The following is a 9,500-nucleotide window of genomic DNA, read 5'->3' as shown; positions in this document are numbered from 1 at the left end:
TTATTTAATGCAAATGACATCCATTGCTAGCAGCATTCTCTACCGTTTAAGCTGCAGGAACGCTATCAGAAATTGTACTTGGGTTCAAATCACGTAGACTTTCGCTTTGTTTCCAAACAGGAATTTATACTTCAAAGGACCCTTTGGAATGAAGGATTTCGAAGGGTACAACTGATATACATTTCGCTCAAATAATTGTTTGAACAGGTTTAACTGTGCTGTGTATATAATGCTCAGCGAGATTTAATAAATGTTCCAAGGAACAGTGTTTTTTTCTGCCCCATACATCTTCGGCTCCATCAAAGACGGGAAACCCTTCAAAGGAATTAGGGCTTCAGAATGGAAAGCACTGCAAGGTTTTTTCAGGCAGGTCCAGCAAATGTTCAAATGGCTCTTTTAACTGAAATCCAATCTGTCACACTGAGTTTTATGATTTCATCCACATAATTATTACATATTATCCTCCAATGAAAAAAAAGAAGTAGTATTACATTAAAATGTTACGTTAAAAGAACAACAACTGTAAACTTGCAGATAATATAAGTCCAACAAGATGCGATTTCATCACTGTTTCTTAACACACTTTTTGAAAAACAAAATTGCACTTTGCTTTTTTAATAATATGTATTAAAAATCATTTGTTGTGCTTTAAAGAAGTAAACTTATTAACTAATAGTTAATATTACACATTAAATATTAACATTAATGTCACGAAATGCACAAAATGACAATTCTATCATTACAAATATGTGATTGCAAATCATTTTAAATACATGACACACGTTTTACTAGAAATTACTATCATAAATGTCTGTTGGTTCACCATATTTCAAAGACAACAACATTAAGATAATACATATAAAGTTGGATTCAGGCATATTGAATTGGTCCAGAAATATGAATAAATAAACAGGAATTAAATATTACAAATGATCTTCTCTTCTACACCTTCTACATCCAACTGACCCGGGTGTCAGTGTTTGTTAGCTTTAGCGATTAGCCTTCTGCGCCAATAGCAGAATCCAGGTCACATACTTCCAGAAGTGTTTCAAACATTTAAGATGAACGAGAACACCGACAGTCTAGTCTTCCAAGTACAGCAAAACCTAAGGCAACTTTAAACAAGCTAAAATGCTAACACTTCCATTTGAGCAGTACTGGAATATAAAATACATGTATAATTTGAAAACTGTTGCAGACGCCATGTAAATAACAGTACCGGCTTTTGTTAAAGTCCTTTTTTAAGCCTCTTAAGCCTTTATTTAATTTATGTCTTTACACTGTTTAGTGCATTATAAATTCTGTAATAATAATAATAATAAATATTTCATCCATATGTTATGCTATGTCCTTGGTTGAGGACTGTTTCTTAAAAAAAACACATTTATGTTTTTGTTTTATAACAAAATTATTCGATTATACCGTTTTTCATAGAATACTGAAATATAACTTCTTGAAAGTGCATACAAAAATATAATGTCTCCTAAATGCGTAGTAATTCACTAAAATATAATGTCTTCATATAAGATGTTAAAGCTGACCTAGCAAGACAAACACGCCTCATATATTGCATTTGTGATCCAATGTCAAATTAAAAAGCGTTGCTGTTTATAGTGCATAGCAGCAACAGTTTTCTTCAGAAGTGCGAACGTGAATCATAAGTTCATCCACTGACGTCGAGTTGGCGCTCAAAATAAAGCGCCTCGCTGTCTGTTTCGATGAATATATTGTCTGGAACAAGCTACTGAGGGACTAGCTGGGATCCCTCGAGTTCTTTCCTTTCCAGTCCATGTTGGATCATAACAAGGGCTCAAGTAAATGAGACTCGTAGCGCAATCGGCCGTGCAAGGTGACCTGGATCGCCAGCTAGACTCGCCTTTCGCCTCCAGAAGATATACAATGGCAAAGACAAATCATCTCCAGCCGTGGAAGGAGATGGTGTGTAAATCAAAGCAGCTGTGAGCACGAGGCACGGGATCTGGAATCTCGCACAGGCATCGTGAATTAATGAAGGTCCTGGCGCTGGATCTCGAGAGAGTGTGTCCTGACTGAACCTCTGTCCGTGCAAGAAGATGTTTATGTGTTCTGGTTACAGAGTTCAGAGAGACACAGAGGACCACGGAGAGAATGAGTGTGTGTGGGGCAGGTGATGAGAAACCATGAACTCACCCACACTGTGGGACGGTGCAGTGGAGAACTAGGATACATGTCTAGATTATAATTAAAGCAGTGCCAAAAGGTTTATGTAAAGCAGTGCTTCTTTTCGGAGGCAGCACAAAAAAAAAAAAATCATCCAAAAAATTATTTTGCCAGTCATGCTTATTTAGTGTTACAGTGTGTGTGTGTGTGTGTGTGTGTGTATATATATATATATATATATGTATGTGTGTATATATATATATGTGTGTGTGTGTGTGTGTGTGTGTGTATATATATTCATATGTACCATCCATATATATTTTTTATTTTATATTGTGTGTGTAAAATATTATTCCAATCTGTTTTCTATTGTGAATATTTAGTATTCTCTGTGAAATGTAATTTAATTGTCAGCATCAGTAGTCTTCACATGATCTTTCAGAAATCAATCTAATATGCTGATTTGCTGCAACAAAATGAACATAATTGCTGTCAAAAAATGTATTTTTGCAGAAACCGTGAAACTTTTTTCAGCATTTATTCAAAATAGAAACCACGTGTAACATAATAAATGTCAAATTTAATCAATTTAATGCGCCCTTGAATAAAAGTAACAAATTATTATCTAAAACACAACATCCCTTCTGAATCCAAACGTACAATAGTAATTACTGTCAACTACTGTATATATAAAATAATTATAACAAGATGCATGTAAAGACATTAATGAACAAAAATACTGTACTGTGTATATTACATTATACATGTTTTCACAAAACATAAGAGCCAGATATATGTGAATATAACTGACGACCTCTCACAATAAGATCTATTCTTTTACATTAGTATACTCATTAACATTTTATTTTACAGTTGCACCTATTAGTTTCTTATTAACATGCATATTACTAGAATATTATAATTAAGTGCATATTAATGTCTTATTCTACACAGCATTATTCCACACCCCTAAACGCCACGCTATTAATATGCAGCAATTAATAATTTATTAAAGAAAAATCATGGCTAATAGTCAACAAGTGTTACCTGTTCTGAAGTGTTACCTTAAATACGCTGCTATGTTATATATGAGCTCTGATAAACGCACAAAAAAAGAAGATATTTCAAAGAATGTTGGGAAGTTAAACTAGACGCCAATGACTTCCATGGTATGAAAAAAATGCTATGGAAGTCAGTGGTTGCTTTAAAAATGTTTTGCTCAACAAAATATCCACTTTTGTGAAGAAAAACAGGCTTGGAATACCTTGAGGGTGCGTGTCTCATGCAGTCACCAATAATAGCATCTTAATGTGGCATGCATTATGAAAATGACTACAGAGTAAGTATTACTTCAGCATATGTACTGTAAAGTTTCTGAAGTCGAGGGCATGCACACAAGTCCTAAACAAAAGCGCCTTCGACGGTTTATTTTCAGTGTCGGTGTCGCTATGACTGGATTAAAGCCCTTTAAACGCGCTGAAGCGCACCTCAGATGTAACGGTAACCTGCCGTGCGAGCTCAGAGTCCTGTCAGAGTTTCACACACAACAATAGAGCAGTATTAGATGACATAAAGACGACGAAGACACATGTGCCGCTCACTACCTTTCTCCTGTCAGTGTAGAGAAGCTAGGACTGCGTCGAGCCGAGGCTTGTGCTCGTCTGAGGAGACGCCGCCTCACGCGCCTCACGCACGACGTGTCCTGTATAAACGGCTTCATATCGTGCTTAGTTCGTAACTCTAAATGGCTTTTCATCGAAATGCCATTCTCCTGAACGGCAGCAGAAACAGTTAAAACAGTATTATTCAAATATTATTATTAGGAAAGCAAACTGTTGAGTTTGAAGGCTGTGGTTTTGCTGTAAATGGAGTAAGTCCGCCATCTTGTGGTCAAACGTGTCCACGCTGCTCTGAATGAAAGGTGCGTCTCGCAGCGTGTTTACGATTTAAAAGGTATGGATTTTTGCAAAAAGCACTTTTCCACAAGTTAAGTTTCTGTAGAGAAAACTATAACATAAAATAAAATAAATCAGGCAGCATAACGCTTTAAGGCCAGAAAATCACATTAACCGGTTGTACAAAGCTATATAACACATCTCTCTTTCTAACAAAAATAAATCCTAATTAAACCTATTCAAGTGTGTTTTTGTATATCTACTGTAAAATTAACTTATCCCATTATATTGAGAGTGCTTAACTATAACACTGTCGCAAATTAATATGAGAAACGGTTTTGTGTTTCAGGTTTACGATCATGTTCCAGTCTTTCACATGTAAATATTTCTGTATTAGTGGGGGTGAGTTCTCCTTGTTAAAGTCAGTCACGGCTTTCTTGAAATCCTGTATTTGTTGTTCTGAGCCTAAATATAAAGGTCCTCACTTTCAAGCATGCCAGCCTTCGCATGAGAGTTTACTGGTAACACAAGACAGATAAGGTTACTGATTTGTTGCAGAAATGTTTAATTAAGTTTAGCTTCCAAGTTACCAAAATGTTAGGAATTAGAACCTGCTGCTGTGATAAATTAGGTTTGAAAGTAACACTGAAGAGAGCAGCAGCAGACAGTCATTGGACCCGAGTGCCACCCATGAGAAATGTCCTCTATAAACAGGATTGCACAAAATAACACACACAGACACACACACACACACACACATAGACAGACACACACACACACAAACAGACACACAAACACACACAGACAAACAGACACACACACACACACACACACAGACAGACACACACACACACAGACACACACAGACACACACACAGACTCATGGCAGCACATCATTACGTGATTATCTTATTTCCAGTCTCTAGGGGTTAACAGCACATCTGCTCATATCGTTCTGTCGCTCCAGAAAAGGCAAGAGCCCACTTATAGAGACATGAAAACACTCTTCTTCAGAGTGAGAGCACATATATATATATATTAGTATTCTGGCCTTCAGTTCACTTCAGTTGGTGCACAGAGATGATGTAACCGGTCAGCGTACCTCCGCCTCCCATTTCTTCCCATGACCCCCATTTACACTCATTCTAATGTATTCTAGGCTCTTCTGTTACAGAAATAAAGGCAGAGCTCTTAATGGATAATTGTCTGTTCTTCTGTGAATCTCAAAGGACGAGCTTAACTATTGCCCTCGGTCTTCCTCTTCTCCTCTCTCTCTCCTGCGTTGCCAGGATATGGCTTTCCTGTTGCCAGGATACGGGCCCCATCATACTCTGGGATGAGTTTTTTCTCAAAGGAAGTAAGTCGACTCTCTGTGCGACCTACAGAGCACCCCCAATGAGCGGACAGTGTTTTCTTGTGTTTTTAAATGATGTTTGTATTTTTAGCCGATGCCACATTAACCTCTGGATTATCAGAATGGGGTCTGTGGAAGATATATGTGACCCTGGACCACAAAATCAGTCACAATGGCTGTTTCTTAGTGTAAAGGGTTTTTTTAATAATCCGAATAAACTTTTTCCATTATAAAGAACCTCTGTATGTTGAAAAGGATGTTGAAGGTTCGGTGGAAACTTCATGGCTTTATTATTAAGAGTATTTCAACAACAAAGGGCTTAATAAAGTCATTATTTCATCAAAAACGTACGCCTTGTGTATACTGTACTTTGGTTTCAAATCAGGCGCAAACAATTGTTTTTATGGGTAATGAAATGTTCATTTGGTGTGAGTCCCCAACAACAGGTTGACATGCATGAACGTCTTAGAATAAGCATTAATTTTTTACCTTTCTTGCTCAATGGACGACTGAGCAAAGCAAACAGTTCACTCACACCTGCTGATAAAAAAAGAAAAGGAAGGCATCACTGTTGTGTGATAGTAACTTATTCATAGGACTCAGTTTGTCTCCCCCTACTGATTATACAACATATCACCAAGAAAGAGTCACCTGAGGGTCACCACTATGAATAGGTCTCTACTTTTTACAGTAAACAATGTGGTGAGATGTGGTGATTTGTAAAAAAAAAAATTTCGTGATCCGTTTAACTATTCAGAAATAATATATTATCTGAAAATACTCATACAGTTAGGAGTTGATTCGTGTAATTATTGTAAAAGCAAAACAACTACATTTTCTTTACGAGCACTCGGTTACGAATTACGTGAATCACGTCAACGATTTGCCCTAATTTCAAACGGTCGTCGAGTAGTTTGCGTGACAGAACGTTACTGTTACCTCTTCGTGTATACCAATATACTGTTGGTTATTTAACATTTTGTATGAAGTATATTTGTTGTATAAAATAATGAAATAACAAATGTTTTCATACTCACCTCACACACTGTCGCCGCTGTCGGGTGTTGCAGGCTGAAACAAAGCCACGCCCTTCTTCGATGTGATTGGCCGTCTGAATCCTTGTGGCGTGACGAGCGCTGTCCATGGGTTTTCTGCTTGTTTGTTTTGTTAGTTTGTCTTGTTTTTTTTTTTTATCACCCTGACAGCAAACACAGCAGAAAATAAATGTTATATATTATATATTTGTTGACTCTAAGTTGGTGAAATTGGTCACTTCCGTCTTTTCTGGTGCTCACCCTTCAATATATTTGTCTGCATTTGTTTGTCTGTCTCTACAAACAGTGAAATAAAGTCGTAACTTGGTTACTTCAAAAACACGTTGTTTAAATATAACGTGAGCCATTTTATTATTCAAGACGTGGAGGCAGAAAATGTATATTTCACAGCACTTCATATAGCCTAGTTAATCAATTCTGAAGAGTGTCTTTTTGTCCCCAAAATATATAGTAGTATATCAGAAAATGCCATTTTCACTTCAGTAATGCTGCTATTTTCAACGAGTGAAGATAGAATCCATGCTAAATAGCATCTATGCTAAGAAAATATGCTATTTTCACTTAGTGCAAATAGCTCTGCCTAAACTAAATGACAAGTCATTTATGAAATGATATATATTTTCGCTGCGTGCAGTCCTGACTGGTGCTACGTCATAATATCTACGCTGCTTTAAACTGAGACATGCGAGCTCTGAAAGGTCAATTACAGCTGCTCCGTGATTGGATTAGGAACTGCCCGGCCTGCCCGGGTAATGAAGGTAAATTAACCAAGACACTGTGCAGGGCCCCTGGCCGCTTTGATCAAAAATAGCACGGACGCGTGTCTCGGGAGGGTCACGTACCAACACTAATCCAATGAGAAATATAATCTAATGAACTCTGAAGTATCCTCCATTAATCTGTAACTGAAACAGTAAACACGATTTCACCCACCTTCTCTGTCAAGGCAAAAAAATCCAGATGGCCAATTTGAAAAAAAAATCAAATGAATACATCTCATTCGGCATTACACGATTATATGATGAATGCATGAACCTTTATACCAGTGCGATTCACAAAAGGTTTAATGGAGTTACTGGTGGCCAGTGCATTTATTCTCTTTGTGCTGTGAACAGGAATCTAAGACCGAAGCGATGCTGATAATGTTTGGTAATGCTGGCAGGCTTTTCGTCCTCTTCACTAAAAGTGCCGCCCATGTTGCCATTTTGACCGCTTAAACTATTGATCGCCCTGCGTGCTCCGGTTTCCAGAACAATTACTGGTGAAATCGTGACCTAATCTTATTATGTGTGATATAAAATTTTGCCATAACATTTTCTGCTGACTATGGCATCAGTGTTAGTTACTGGTGAGAAGGGCTATGAGAAAACACCTATTGCTACAGCTGACAGGAAGTGACTTGAATTTAAGAAATGCTTTGTACAATAGCTCTGAAGTCTTGTACATAAAATGACATGCATGTAAGTTAGTATATATATATTATATCTTATGTGAACCTTGTTTATATTACAACACTGCATACAAAATAATTCTGGTACAAAATAATTCCTGTTACACTTGAATGTTTATAGTATATATTTTTTTCTTCTATATTTTTATATTTGCTGTATTGTACATTTTATTTTATTTTATTTTTTTTTGTATGTTGTATATAATTTTTATATCTGTCTTGTCTTGTTATCGTGGTTGCACTGTAGAGTTTTTGTCACTAAAACAAATTTCTGTGATGTGCAAACATACTACAGGTAATAAAGTGATTCTGATTCTGATTCTGATTATATATATATATATATATATATATATATATATATATATATATATATATATATATATATATATATATATGAATATATATGAATATGTAGAAATACTGTAAAGTACGGTTAGGAAAAGAAGATGGATACTTAAGGATACTTAAAAAGTAATCTGAACAACAAGTACCTGCAGAATATGTTTATAAAGAAGAAATATCTGTTTCACGCTGCGATGTTTCATATGTAATGCCCTCTTAAGAATGATTTTAAGACTGGGAGTGTCTGTGAAACGCTTCGAACGTTTATGTGCTTGTGTTCGATGTTTTCCACCGCACACAAAGGCTTTTAAACGCCCGCCTCTGCAGCCACTGCGCGCCGCGTCGGCCGTCCGAGCCCCCGCGGTCCTCCTCACACATTATTCAGAGGGGGCGGGGGCCTGAGCGACGCGCGGTGCCGCTCTGCGCCGCGTCGGCCGTCTCGAGCCCCGCAGTCCCCTCACACATTACTCCGCGGGGCGCGGCCTCGAGCGACGCGCCGCCGCCGCCGCTGGTAGCGCAGATGCTGACAGAGCTCGTGCGGCGCGGCAGCATCTCCGCCTTTCACGCCGCGAGCCGGACCGATCAGAGAAGAAGACCTCGTCAGATCGGGCCACGTACGCCGCAGGGAAGGTCGAAGGCGGGCTAAGTGCGTGAAATATCTCCTCTTCATGTTCAACTTATATTCTGGTAAGCAGCGCGTCCCTGTGTCGCGGTGTTTTTAGTATGTTACGCGCGAGTTTTGCGTGCACTTATGTGTTTGCGTGCGTGTTTTACGCGCTTCACGCAGGCATTCAAAGGCTGCATCTTCAGGCTGAGATCCCTGCCACAAAATGACTCAAATCTCAGATTTTCCACTGTGGGCAAATCCGCCTCTTTTTCCTCCAGCGTGTGTGTTGCATTTGTGGGGAGTGCAGCAGCTGGACACTGCTCTCGAAGTTTGATTCACCTCGACCTCTTTCTTCACTGAGAGGCTTCTGTTCAGACCTGTTCAGCCCTCGTGGTTTGCTGGCAGATGGAGCGCCAGAGTTCGTTTATTAAGAATCAAGTATTGAATGAGTCAATCAAATGACTCGTGATTGTCCGGTTTTTATGCTCATCATTCATAGTCCATTAATTCACTCATTCGTGAATGTCTCAGGATCGTTTCACATAGAACCGATCAAGCCGTAAATGCTGGATTCGGGACATAATGATTTTGACTCTGAAATTATATTGTTATCTGTGAGAAGGAATCCAGAGAGACTGAATAAACACACTTTAATGAA

This window comes from Puntigrus tetrazona, chromosome 23, assembly GCF_018831695.1.
Source record: "Puntigrus tetrazona isolate hp1 chromosome 23, ASM1883169v1, whole genome shotgun sequence".
In the NCBI taxonomy this organism is placed as follows: domain Eukaryota; kingdom Metazoa; phylum Chordata; class Actinopteri; order Cypriniformes; family Cyprinidae; genus Puntigrus; species Puntigrus tetrazona.
Note: the sequence above shows the minus strand (reverse complement) of the source record.